A 14,778-nucleotide genomic window follows, 5' to 3' on the forward strand; every position below is an offset into this window, starting at 1 on the left:
GAGAACAGTTAAAACAGGGCCATGGGAGTTGGGGAAGATGGCTGCCTGGGAGGGAGAGGAGGAGACAGTGTGTTGGATAGAAGATGGTCAGGGAAGGTCTTTGTGATGGCCTTGAACGAAGGCTTACTGGAGGGGACAAATAGGGGAGGACCTGAGGAAGAATAAATAGTCTTGGCCTGGGAATCTCAAATGCAAAGACCCTGGGGCAGGAACGTGCTGACAGGGTTAAAGACAGTAAAGGAGGACATTGATGATAGATTCAGAGGGCCTCGAGTGCTTTCTGAGTCAGGTGGAGGCCTGACAGGGTCCAGGGAGATAGGCAACTAGTAAGATCTACCTCATCTATGTTTTCTTGTTTGTTTGTATGTGGGTGCTTTGGAATTAAACCTAAGGTCTATGCATGCTAGGCAAGTGCTTTACCACTGACCTACATTTCCAGCCCCAATGCTTACAAAGACTGGAGAGATGGCTAAGTGGTTAAGGTTGCTCTGGAAGAGGACTCAGGTTTGAATCCCAGCACCCACATAGCAGCTAACAACCATCCGTAACTCCAGTTCCAGGGGATCCAGCGCCCTCTTCTGACCTCCACAGGCACTGCACAACGTGGGTGCACTTACACACATTCAGGCAGTACACTCCATATACATTAAAAAAAAAAAAAGGCAGTTCAGGTCAGCTGTGGCTGTTCATGTCTGTTATCTCAGCACTACAAGAATTGCTTCATGTTCCAGGCCTATGTAGCAGACCTGGCTACTCCTGAGGCCTCTCTGCTTGGTTTCAGGTGCTGGTTTTTCTCCGTGTCCTCACCTGGTCGTCCCCTCTGTGCACATGTGGCTCAGGTGTCTGAGGTCTAGAATCCCTCCTCTTGCAGGGATACAAAGGTCACTTTGGATTGTGAATGGACTCGTACCACTACAAAGTCCTATCTCTAAATACAGGTGCTCTGTGAGGTTCTGGGGGCAAAGCTCGATCCTACCAGTCAGGGGGCCGCCATCTCACACCCAGAGCATCCTGCTGGGATCTGCATAAGCAGTGGGCTGCAAGTAGAGTCTGTAGCTGGAGAGAAACGCTTCAGCCAGTGCGACTCACACCCACACTACTCACACCCAGGCAGTAGCATCCTTGGGTTCTAGAATGGAGTTCCACCTGGATCACTGGATTCCAAACCACATGGTGTGACTGGACAGAGGCCCTGGCTGTTCAGGTGGAGCATGCAGAAGGCTGGGAGCCATAAGGGAATTTCTATCAGAATGTCCTAGATAGATGAAGACCCTGGACTGGCCGGGTCTTCTCATTAGCATTTCACAGGCTCAATCCAGGGAAACCTCAGCCAGTTCCTTTATGAGAGGCCCTACCATCCGTCAGGGTTCCTTTTGGGGTCCTTACTGAGAGCTCCAGGGGTTTGGGGACAGACTGTGGGGTGTGAAGGACCAGGACTGTGTGAACCTGTGTGGCAGTATGCTTTTGTAAGCCGAAACCTAAGAAAACACCCAGACTGCTGCCATTCACAGGGTTCCTGTGTCGTTCTGAAGACGGGTTCTGTGGGATACCTCAGACAGTCCATGGTGGCACCCTCCTCCCTCCACAGTTACCGTTTCCAGCAGCCCTGGGGCCCTGCCCACCTAATCCCATGGCACACGGGAAAGGGCACCTCATATGCACGTTTCAGCTAAGGTTCAGAGAGACCAAAAGTTTTCCTGGAATCACACAGCAAGCTGTGGCAGAGGAGCAGGGCCAGCCTCCCACGTTCTCAACATTGTGGCCCTCATCACACCTAGCCCTAAGTCCATGGCTGGCCCTGCCACCTCCATGGAGCGCCTTCCTGTGGCTCCCCAGTAAAGTATCTCTCCTCTCGTGCATCTTTTGCCATGGGCCCTGAGCCACCCCCTACCCCCATCCAAATGAGATCCAACTCTACTGTCCTGCTGGGCCCTGCGAGGAGGCCACCAACTCCACTGGGTCATTTGGTGCCTGATTCCAGAGCTGCTGTGTTCTGGGTATAGGTGCTAGGGTTTGGTAGGACTGGTGGCCTCCAACGCTTGGGATTTTCCTGAGGCCACTGGCGGTGAGCTTTGGCCTTGTTTATTGCTCTTGGCCTAAGCTTGCAACCCTCCTGCCTCACCTGAAATATATTTTCAGCATCTCAGCCAGAGCCTCCCATGCTGGGTCAGGGCTTGGAATGGAGGCAGTTACCCAGTGGTGGAAGCAGAACCCCCTTTCTAGCTGATTCAGCCTTAGAAGTGGTCCGTTCTGTCGATCCCTGTCCCGCAGTTATAGCCAGGCGCCCAGGACACCCCCTAAGCCTCCCTGCCTGTCCCTCCTTCAGCTTGCACCCCACAATCCCCAGCCAGGACATTGAGCAGTCTTTTCTCATTCCCTGACTGAAGTCAGGAAAGCCACACCCGGAAGTCCCTAGTTCAGCCTCCTCATATTACCGAAGAAGGAACCCAGGCCAAGACAGACGAAGCCAGCCACTTGGGTACTGCGGCAGGTTGGTGGCCAGGCCTCCTGCTCAGTGATGGCTGACAGTGGTCTGAGTGGTTTTCACTTTGGGTCTTAAATGCCTTGCTCTTTTCCTCTACCCCGGGCCACAGGTGAGGGGCAGAGCTGCCTTACCTCGCCAGGACGCTCACAGCCAGGCTTTGCTGTGTCCCCATTTCCTTCCCTACCCAGCCCTAGGATGGGCCATGACCGAGGCTCATGGATAGGTTGGACTACGTTTTACCTGGTGGATTATCCACCCTTGGTTGCTTTAGCTTTAGTCAGATGCGGCCCCAGTAAGGAGCTCAGGGAGAGCCGTCCCCTCAACAATAATTAGCCTTGTAAGACTAATGGAGGAGATCGTGTCTAATTACCCCGTTGAAGGCCCAATTATGTGATTAGCTATAAGCTAATGATGAGAAGCCTCTCATTTGCATAACATTAAGTTAATTGCACCACAAGCAGAGGGTCGGGTGGGTGATGATGGCAGGATTGTGTTTCTGAAAGGCTCCTAATGACCAGAGAGGACTGTCCGTGGACAGCTTTATTAATTAACAGCGATCTGGTTACTAGGCCCAAATGGCAAGTGGCAGACCATGCAGAAGCTGGGCTTTGTAGAAACGGAGAGATGGGGTGATCGGGGCCTGGTGGCTGCTTTGCACACAGAACACTTGCCAGGCTCCCGGCACCTGCAGGAACCATCTTGGAACAGTCTCCTTCCTAGGCTTGCTGGGCCCTGCTGCCTGTGCTGCTCCGTCAGTCCTGAGCTGCTTGCTCCCTTACCTGCTCCCTGACCCTCATTTGCCAGGTGGGTTCCTCAGTGCTGCCCTCGGTCCCTGCCCAGGGAATGTCCCCAGAGGAGTTCCCCCAGAGGCCAGGAGTCAGCACTGAGTCAGCCTAGCTGTTGGTGAACGTCAGTGAGAATTTCAGAGAAGAATCCTGGGAGATTCTCACTGGAAGCCTGAAAACTTGGGACCCTGAGAGGCTGAGGGCCTGGAGCTTATGTCCCACCAACCAGAGAGCAACGTTAGGGCCTGCTGCATCAACTGTATTTGTGATTTTTGGATGTCATCCCCTGGGGAAGCGGGCCCCTGCCCTTCCTCGCTCATCCCACCTGCCACCTGGGCCCTGTCCATGTCTCCTGGACTTTAGGAAATTTGTCCTGGCCATTGTTTGGTGAACGGGTGATTAAACCAATCAATGCAGTAAAGACCCAGGTCATTTTCCAGTAAGACGTTGGTCATTTTCCAGTAAGACGTTGGTCATTTTCCAATAAGACAAAAGTTTATTTTGTTTTTTTTTTTTTTTTTTTTTTTTTTTTGGTCTTTTTGAGACAGGGTCTCCCTGTAGCCCCAGCTGTCCTAGAACTCACTATGTAGACCAGGCTGTCCTTGAACACACAGAGATCCACCTGCCTCTGCCTCCCGAGTGCTGGGATTAAAGGTGTGCGCCACCACGCCCGGCTAAGACAAGAGACCGTCACCGATACATTGTGCTTTAAGTCGCTCTTCATTTTAAGAAAACATCGTAGCTCTTTTCCTATCACTGCCTAAACCTGTAACTCATTAAGTATTCTGGAATCATGACAATGTGTGGATATGTTTACAGGACAGCTGAACGCCCTGTGTTGGCAGGTGACTCAGTTGTTTCTAGTTCTTTCCTTTAACAAAACCGCACAGCCTCCAGCCTCTGTGCACAAACCTGCACACACGCACATAAACTCATGCACATGTGTGCACCCATATGTGTTTGCTTTTGAATTTATATTTGTTTCAGTCTTAGGAAGAATGAATAGAAATGGAATTTCTGTAATAATTAACAAGCTGATTACTCTTTTAATAAAAAGGAATCAGGATTGGAGAGATTTCTCATCAGTTAAGAGCTCTTACTGATTTTGCAGACAACAGGGGTTCAGTTCTCAGCACCCACATGGCAGCTCACAACCACCTGTAACTCCAGTTTCAGGGGACCCAACACCTTCTGGCCTCCACAGACATTACATGCACGTGTGCTCACGTAGACACACATACTTCCACATAAATAAAAATAATGTAAATAAATCTTTAATTGAAAGGAGTCAGAACGGATATTCAGTGAAAAAGAGACCTTGTAAGAATGATTGAAAATCAATGATTTTTAAGCTTCTGACCTAGGGCAGAAAAGCAATAAATTAAAGACCGACTAGAAAGAGCTCTAAGAAGAGAAATCTGCAGAGAAGAGACACAGCTACCCAAGGGCCAAAGTTGATTCTTTGACAGAATTTGGAAGATTGGTCAGTAACTCTCTAACTCTCTAGCCAGACTGGTCAATACAAAAAGAAAGGCTATACAAACACAACACTTAGAATGAAAACTGGCACGTATCCCAAACAGAACAGTTTAAAATGATAAGAAAAATGCTACCAACAACTTTAGGACAATAAATTTGGAAGCAGCAAAACGAACACATTTGTAGGGAAAAAAAAGTTTTATCAATATTAAAGGAGAAATACGCAAGCCAAAGAGCTCTTTCTCTCTGTGTCTCTCTGTCTCTGTCTCTGTCTCTGTCTCTGTCTCTGTCTCTCTCTCTCTCTCTCTCTCTCTCTCTGTCTCTCAGTGGGAGAGCTTCAACCTCAGGCCTCATGTGTTCAAGGCAAATGCTCTACACCAGAGCTGTTTTCTTGCCTCTCTAAACAGTCTTTATAACTTAATTGAATCAAACAAATCAAATTTTCCTCCCCCACAAACACTGGGCCCATGTGACCTTTACGATAAAACACACCAAGACATTCAAGGTATCAATATCTTATCATGAACAAACTCTTTCTGGAAGAGAGAGAGCCTGAAGGAGCACACCACAGTGTATTTAGTATGATTAGTAGAACCTTAATGAAAAACCCAAGGATAAAAAAATAAGGTAAAAAAGTTATAAGCCTGGGACAGGAGAGATGGCTCAGTGGTTAAGAGTACTTGCTGCTCTTAGCTGGGTGTGGTGGCACCTGCCTTTAGTCTCAGCACTTAGAAGACCTGGGAGGCAGAGGCAGGCAGATCTCTGAGTTCAAGTCCAGTCTGTTCTACATAGCGAGTTCCAGGCCAGCTGGGGCTACAGGGAGACCCTGTCTCAAAAAGACCGAAAAAAAAAAAAAAAAAAAAGCACTGGCTGCTCTTGCAGAGGACTTGGGTTCATTCAGTTCCCAGCACGTACGTTGCAGCTAACAACCATCCCTGCTCCAGTTCCAGGAGACCCAATGCCCTCCTCTGAACTCTGCAGGCATTGAACACATGGGTGCACTTACACACATACAGGCAACGGTCATACACATAAAATACAAATATTTAAAAAAATATTTTATTTATCATTTTTATTTTATGTGTATGTGTGTTATTGCCTGCATGTAGCTAAGTGCCCATGTCATGCAATGCCCGTGGAAGACAGAAGAGGCCGTCGGATCCCCTGGAACTGGAGTTGGGACTGTTGTTAGCTGCCATGTGGGTGCTGGGATTCAAACCCGGGTCTTCTGCAAGAACAGCCAGTGTTCTTAACCACTGAGCCATCTCTCCAGCCCCACAAATACTTTTTTTAAAAAATGAAATGTTACAAGCCACTGAAATTCAGTGGAATTCACTGAGTAAAACTGCCAAATTCTAAACAAAGTAACAACTGATTCAATCCAGTTTGTATAAAGACGTTCAAGGATGGTTTAAGCAACAGAAAGTGAGACTTGAACTCACCAAAAGCCTCTTGGGAAGTTTTCTTTTCAGGAGACTGAGGTGGGAGAACCCTGAGTTCAAGGCCAGTGTGCGCTGTGTAAAGAGGCCTGATTAAAGAGAGAGAGAGGTGTTGGGGGGTCCTCCGTACTTGGTCAGCTCCGCTGCAGAATAGGATTTGTTCTGCTGCTCAGGAGTGACGGGAACAAGTCAGGATCATGCATTTTTTTTTTTGCAGACCAGTTCTGGAGTCAGAAAGCTGAGTTTGAATTCATGTCAGTCACCAGATATTTAATGACCACATGCTGTATTCTAGGGCAGCCTTAAGCAGAACTCCTCCCAGTAAGCAGGACACAGCGGCCAGCTTGCACTCTATGCCCGCATCCACCGGAGCTGATGGCAGAGCAGACCGATGTAGTCGCTTGGCCCCCAAAGATGAGGGAGAAGTTCACACAGGAAGAAGAGGGCCTGACCTGGCTCTCTCCAGGAGGAAGAAACAAGAAGGGCCAAGGCCTGGGGACAGGACTAGCCAAGCCTCCCTGTGCTTATGTCACTAAATAGTATGGTGTCTCATAGAATTTCTTCATCTGCAACGTGGGATTGATAGTGCATGTTGTGTATAGCTGCCGAGGGCTCAGTGAGGCAGTGTGAACAGAGTAAAGATTTGTAGCAATTGCCCATGGAGAATCAGATTTACTGATAGGCCCCCAGGCATAGCCTAGATCACTCCATCAGAGAGCTGGTGCTGCGGCTGAGGAGTCTTCCCCCTTGTCTGCCCTCTTCATCAGCTGCGAGGGGTAGCTCTTTCCCCAGACAAGCTAGGTGAATGGAAAGACTTGTGTTGAAGGGGGCTGAGTGGGAAGACGCCCCTCCCTAGTTACCAGCCCTGCCACCCCCTCCCAAGCTGAGATCTCTCCCACTAATAGCCATAACCCCTGTGGCTGCCCTGGATTGAAATGTCAGTCACTTTGGCTACCCCTGGACAAACGTGTTCAGTTCTCATCTGCTGGGTGCCCACGGCAATGGTTGTGGTATAATAGAGACAAACGCAGCGCCGAACTGGAACGCGATGGGTCTGGAGTTATGTATTTAATTTGAGGCGGCTGGAATAGAGTGCTCATAAAATCTTGATCATGATGGAGAGGCTAATAAACACTTGAGATTATAATGATCTCTGGCGGGGGGAGGCAGGAAATGGCTTGAAGAAACAGTTAGTTGTGAAGTGGTTAGAGGAGTAGAGAAGAATTAGCCAGGCACAACTCTCCAGACACCAATCTAAGACTTGTAGATATGGGTTTGGTAATGAGCTTGAGTGAGCCATATTATGGGTGTGCGGACGTTTGTTTGAAAGGCACACAGAGTGAGGGCTGTGCTGCTGCCTGCTTCATCGCCTCATGCCTTGTGCTGTGTGTGTGCCCTGCAGCTGTCTGAGACCAGGGGTAGCAGGTGCAGCTGGTTGGTCACCGGTCAGCCTGGCCTTCAAAGGAGGCATCAGCATTCAGTAGCACCAACTGGGCATTGCAGAATCCAGCCCGTAGGGCAGCCAGGGGTAGCTTCAGCTCAGGGAGCCACATGTGCGCCGTGGCATGTAAGAGAAGCTATCCAGGGTAGAGAACGCATCCCAAACCCATGCCATGTTGTGGTCCTTCAGGCCAAGCAGAGTCACTGTGTAGACAGGAAAAAGCCACCGCCCTGTGTAGCCCATGTTCAAATCCTGTTTTACACACACCGGCCATGTGAACTTGGGCAGCTCACTCGCCCTCTCTACAAAGTGGGTATAATAACAAGTACCTGTTGTGAGGAGTAAGTCAGGTGCTTACCAAAGCCCTTTCTGGCTCCAAAGAGGAAGACAGTCCATCACCCTCTTGCTTGGTCAGAAAGATGTCTTTGTCTAGGGGGTAGTTGGTGTGTCAAGACGGGATCTTGTTATGTAGCCCTGAGTTCTTGGATCACAGGTATGCACCCCCACATTTAGCTCAGAAAGAACCTTGTAACAGGGTATCTGGCATTTCCTGGTGAGAGAGCAGTTCAGGCTTGACTTGTTCTTTGGAGTGGGGCCTCTGACCACAGATTCATAAGACCTGGGCTTGTGATTGGTGGGAAAGATGGGGTCAAAGGAATTTGTTACCAAGAACAGTAAAAACTTTAAAGTGTGCAACATGACTTTTTAATGAACCGTTGGGAAACCTGCCGGTGCTGTTCTGACTCTATACCCCAGGACCACGTAGGGGAGCTGAGCCCTCCTGGAACACCCTAACCCTAGTATCACAGAAGGTTGCAGGTCTGAGCTCCTGCCCTAGAAGCTTCCCCGGGAGCTTCCCCTCTGGGGGAAAATGCTTTATATAAGGCTGAGCTGCTGTTTCTGTTTCCTCAGGTAGACCAAAGGGAGCCCAGATTTAAAGGGGTCCATATGAGAAAAAAAATAACGCAATGAAGCCCATAAAATAAGTCTCTTTGCTTGAAAAGTTTTAGAACCACAGACAGACATTGGCCAAGGGACCATCGAGTTTGAGGCTCCTGGGGTCTCTGATCCTGAGACACCATAATGCAACTGCTACTGGGGTTACTGCTGTAATAACTAGTGACTTATGGATGTCAGCAAGCGGGGCAGGGAGGCATTTATTTGTTCATCAAACTCTGAATAAATTAATTGGCTCTGAAGATGCAAAGAAGAGGGAGCTGTGACCCTCCCTGCCCTTCTCATGCCCCCTCCCCCAGCAACCCGAGCTCCTATGCCTGCTGTCCTTTCAGCCAAATTCACAGAGTAGGTGCTGAATCATCGTGGAGTTCAATGTGAAAAATTCAAAAACCTGTTAAATATTTCACGCAGTCAAGTAACCCAAATATTGTGGTCAGATGGCGAGTGCTGGCTCCTATCAGCTGGGTGGAGGGGAGATGCTGATCAAGACTTCAGAGCTGTTGAGGGGCTCAAGCTAGAAGAGATGTTTTAGCCGTGAGGTCTTTGCCTTTCAGTGCTGGGAGAGAGGTGGAAAACGTCCACTGTGCGGGGGGCAGCTGGGACGGGGGGTTGGGGGGACTGCCTTTGCTGAAGTGTTCCCCATAGCACAGCAGCAGGAACAGGCACAAGGACGCAGTGACAAAGGAGGTAAGATGGGGACCCAGTGTTGTTCAATGTCACCTTGGTATCAGGTTGAGGAGACCCCTCAGTCAGTAAGCACTTGCTGTGCAGGCAGGAGTTTCTGTTTAGAAACCATATCAAAAGCTGGGCATGGTGTTAATCCCATGCATTTGTGATCCCAGCAGTGGGGAGGTTAACAAGTTAATCCCTGGGCCTGGGCCTTGGCCAGCCAGCCTAATTTACTTGACATACCAGTGAGAGACCCTGTCTCAAAAACCAGGGTGGATGACTTCTAAGGAAATGACATCCGATGTTGACCTCTGAACACATACATGCTAACATACATGTACAGGAACCCTCACATACATGAAATTTGATATTTCTCTGATGCACCTCAGATCTAATCAGCAGAGTCAGGGCTCCTTTCGTCTAGGGGTGGATGGTAAACATAAGCCATGGTGACCATCTCTGCAGACTAGGGAGCAGTGTGAACTCATGAAATTTGATATTTCTCTGATGCGCCTCAGATCTAATCAGCAGAGTAAGGGCTCCTTTCTTCTAAGGGTGGATGGTAAACATAAGCCATGGTGACCATCTCTGCAGACTAGGGAGCAGTGTGAACTCAAGATGGGGGGGCATGTGACAGGACACAGTGGCATCTTAGTAGAGTACTGAGTATAGGGAGAGGTGTCCTGTGACGACCCAGGGATGACCCCAGCCCTGGACATCCCAGGCTGAGAGGCTGGCCTATACAGACCCAGGCCAGTAGGGAACTCTGTGGCCAGGAGTCAGAAGTGAGGGGAGGAGGAGGAGGAGGAATGCACAGCTGACACCTGACCTGAGCCAGGCGCACTGCGGAGGCTAATGCATGGGCATTTCCAGGCCATCTGAATGAAGCAAAAGCCAAAGTGTCAGAGCTGGAGTCGGATGGACCTGGTTGGAATGTCACTCCATCCGTGATTGGTCTGGGGGCCTTGGGCTCCTCCCTCTGAGCTTCCTGGGGCCAATCCCAGAGCCACTTGAGTGGGTGGCTTGTCAGTGGAGTAAAGACAACCTCAAGGACCTTGTACCACGTCAAGGACATCAGTTGGCGGACCACTCAGCCACTTCATGGGAAAATTACCCATTCAAGAGAAGAGGCATGCTCCAGCCTCCTCTCTTACCCTCAGTTACAAAAGTAACCTGTACCCCCGTCCTTTCCCTTTCTACCAAGCCTGTCAAGTACTGTTTTTCTGAGACAGGGTCTCCCTGTAGTCCCAGCTGGCCTGAAACTCACTATGTAGACCAGGCTGGCCTGTCTCACAGAGATCCGCCTGCCTCTGTCTCCCGAGTTCTGGGATTAAAAGCGTGCGCCACCATGCCCAGCTGTTTTAAACTTCTAGTCATGGGACCCACCCCATGTCCCCAGCTCAGGTAGACTGTGTCTGTGCAGAAGTGGCCGGACATGTTGTTGAATGAATGAGAAAACAACGGTAGTTGGTTTTCCTAAACCCGAGGCATTGACTTGCACAGAGCTCACTGGCCTGTCTTACACCTGGGAGCCTGGTGTCCACTGAGAATCACCCTGACTTTGTCTCATCCTCTGTGTCCAGCAGTCATGTGCCCTTGTCTTCTGTTTTCCCGCTCTTGTGGCAGAGGGGAACTGACTTCATGTCAGGGGGTCTGACATGTATACTGACATGCAGTGTATCTAGTTCTATATCAAGAGATATAGCACAGCCTAGTGTGTTTGAGACGGACTGAGGGTCAGTCCTCAGTATCACCAGAGCATTTAATTTTTTTAAATTTATTTTTATGTGTGAGTGTTTTGCCTGCATGTGTGTAAGTGCACCTGTGCACGCAATGCCTGTGGAGGTCACTAGAGGGTGTGAGATTCCCTGGAACTGGAGTTTCAGAGGGTTCTTAGCCACCATGTAGGTGCTGGGAACTGAACCTGGGACTTCTGGACGAGCAGCCAGTGTTCTTAACTGCTGAGCCATCTCTCCAGCCTCCACTGGAGCACTTTAATTCTACCTGTCCTGTGAGCTGCACAGGACAGGCTGTTCCAGTCATGCCCTCCCCCCATCAGACTGGTCCTGCCATCTAAAATAGATGCTTTCCCTTATAAAAAATAGCATTTTCAAGCCGGGCGTGGTGGCGCACGCCTTTAATCCCAGCACTCAGGAGGCAGAGGCAGGCAGATCTCTGTAAGTTCAAAGCCAGCCTGGTCTGCATAGTGAGTTCCAGGACAGCTGGGGTCACAAGGAGACCCTGTCTCAAAAAGACCAAAAAAAAAAAAAAAAGCATTTTCAGGCTGAGAGTGGAGCTCAGTGGTAGAGCATTTGCCTAGTAGATGTGAGGCGCTGGGTTCCATCCCCAGTGCCACCAAACAAGCAAACATTTTTTTTTTTAAGGATCTTACGATTACTGGTTTGTTTTTTTTAACTGTAGAAATAGCACAGTTTCATTGTTAAAAATAGCATACAGACATTTCCTCCTGCCTGGCTCCCTGTCTCCCCCCAGATCATTCTGATCCAGGTTCTTGTTCCTTATTGTGCCAAAACAGAAATAATACATGCTTTTATGTAGCTTTTTAATTTTTAAAATTTATTTTTATGTGTGTGAGTGTTTGCCTGCACATATATTTTATGTGTATGAGTGTTTGCCTGCTATATATGTGTACCACATGCATGCAGTGCCCGCGGAGGCCAGAAAAGGGTGTTGGAACTGGAGTCACATGATTGTGAACACATTGAACTGAACCCAGGTCCTCTGCAGAGCAGCGAGAGCTTGTAACCACAGAGCCATTTCTCTAGCCCCTGCTATACAGCTTTTAAATTTTGCTTGTTTTGGTTTTTGAGTCTAACCCTGTAGCCCAGGCTGGCCTGGAACTCACTACAATCACTACACCTTTTTTTTTTTTTTTAAAGACTGGGTCTCCTTGGCATGTATCCAAGTCTCCAAGTCTGACCGTGAACTCACCCTATAGCTGAGCAACTTCTGATTCTTCCTGCTTCCCCTCGGGTGCCAAGGTCCCAGGCACTCCTTCCCACTCCTCCACCCCAGAATCTTAATTTCTTTTGTAATTTGAGACCGCATCTCGGATTTTTGGGTCAAGCCTTCCACTTTGGCCTTCCTTCTTTCTGTTGCTGGGAGTAGAAACTACCGCTGTTTAAATCCTCCTCTACTTCAGGACACAAATGTTGTGTCCAGGTTTTTGCTATTGTGGGAATTCTTGTCCATGAGCTGTGTGAACTTTTCCTGGGGCTGTGAGCAAATGTCTGTCTACTCCAGACAGGGCACGGAGGACAAGCCAAAGTCAGTCTGCCTGTGGCATGGCTGAGGGGATACTTAGAGGAGTATGGGTGACCCTGAAGTAGCTGCATCCCTAGAAAGTGTCACCCCAGCATGAATAAGAGCGTTCTCCTAGCTGCATGATGGAGTCCCCCACCCCACCCCCGCAGTCAACCTCCTGTGTCCTCTAGGAGACCCCAGCGCGGTGGGGGCAGGATTATGCACAGCTGGGAGGGGGCTGCGGGAGGGGCGGGGGCTTCGGGAGGAAGGGGCTGGCTCTCATGATCCTCTCCAACCCCTCCTTGTGAGAGGGAACATCTGCAGGCCACATCGCCAGGGTCTCCTTAAGTAGCACCGCTGTTCTGATGGGGGTCGCAGTGGCTCCAGGACTGCGGTCCACAGCACCACACGTGTTGGCCTTTGTATAAGCATCAGTGTAGAAGAAATCCTGAACCCAGATGCTTGATCTCCGGGTCTCAGTTTCTCCCTTTATGCAATGAGAATGCCATTTTCCTCCAAGGTTGATAAAGGGAGCATCTTTAAAATATTTGCGGCCTGGTAAATGAATTTGGTTTTATTGTAAGCCAAAATGCATTAAACCCAACTGGACCTCGAATTGTGAGCTACTTTAAACTGAGGCCCCAGACGAGTATTGTAGTGTGAGTTAACTTGCTTTTAGTTTGCAATTGAAAAGACTGCTGTCAGTTGTCCCAGGATTCCTGTGACCAGGTCCCCCAAAGCCTGCCCACCCCAATGCCCTGTGCTCTCTCATCAGAGAACTTGCTGACTACCAAGGGTGTTTCCAAAGGCTGTGCTGCTTGCTTAATTTGACAGCCCAGTATGATGGGGAGCAAAGGCTGACCTCCACTTTGGGTGCATTTTTGCAGAAAGGGATGAGCCCCCAGGTGGTAGATGCTACGGTAATGTACATAGCATAATCTAAGACTGGCCAGTATTACAAGTCAGCCCACATACTAAGCCCGGGGCTTAGCTCCCTTGGTCCTTACCCCAACACTACCCTCACCTCACCTTGAGCAAGCTGAGGCTTCCCACCTTCACACCCCACCTTCTCTCAGGAAGAGTATGACACCCATTGGTGATGACTGAGGATAGTGGGGGGTGGGGGCGGGCTACCAGCCCTACCCAGGTGCAAGAAGGGGCAAAGGGGGGCGATGAACGTTGTGGCCACAGGCCTTTAATTTGTTCATGTGATGTCACACGCGTGCCTCTGTGTCCCTTTCATGTTTTGCTCGTGTGGAAGCCGGACTCCGCTTGGGAGTCCCACAGATGACAGGGGGATTCTGGAGATAGACCAGGCTGCAGTGGGGCTCAGACCATCTGGGAGAAGCTGGGAAGTTTCAGAGAGGGCAGTGGTTGTCTGGAGGCGGCCCCTCCCTCTGGCATCCCACTGCTCCAGCAGGGAGGTAACTGCCTTCCTCTCAGCTACCCGCCCCTCCCCAGCATGCCAGAGTCTTCTCCAGGGATGGGCGCCCTCGCTCCTTGCTCCTTCCCTTACCAGACCCCTCCTAGGATCTGCTGACAGAAATTCAAGTTTGAATAAGTTTGCCAAGAAGTGCATTTAATGAAGCCCCGAGTGGCTCACCTTGTGTAGATGGACAAAGTTAGATCTGCAGAGATCCTTAGAGTGGCAAGCTCCCCAGGTGGGCCACCCTGGCGGGGCGGGGGGTGTGGGAGGTACAAGATCAGGGTTTCTGAGTAACCCGTGGGACCCCTGCACTCTGCACACTGGGCTTGGGAAGGCATATGGGTAGGAACCATACATGGGGGCTCCAGAATTCACCTCCTACCTCCCCGGGGGAAAAAGGGGGTCAAGTCCCAAGTGTCTCCGAGGTCATGAAGTCTGCATCGGGAATTAGTGACTCTAGTCAAACAAAAGGCGATTGATAGTTAGGCTGAGCCCTTTTAATCACCTAATGGCTGGGGACTGTTGCTGGCACGCTCCAGCTTGAGTTCCCGGGTTCCTGGTGAGGCCAGGCCAGCCACTGTAACTACACCCAAGTTTGGCCCAGCCTCTCTACATTACAGCCACAACACGGACGCAGACAATTGAAGTATTTGCGAACAATGAAATATGCATGGCTATCTGTGACAGCCCAGCAAAGTCGGGCAATTAGCTGCGTAATCTGAGAGGGGGAGTCGGCCCTCGGCAGCCTGTGGCTCCCCATTAGTTAAATGCATTTTGTACGTCCTCAGCCCATCAAATCAACTAACACTTCCTTTAATTGGTTCATGAATTAT

Source organism: Nannospalax galili, unplaced genomic scaffold (assembly GCF_000622305.1).
Source record: "Nannospalax galili isolate Female #2095 unplaced genomic scaffold, S.galili_v1.0 scaffold300, whole genome shotgun sequence".
Lineage (NCBI taxonomy): Eukaryota > Metazoa > Chordata > Mammalia > Rodentia > Spalacidae > Nannospalax > Nannospalax galili.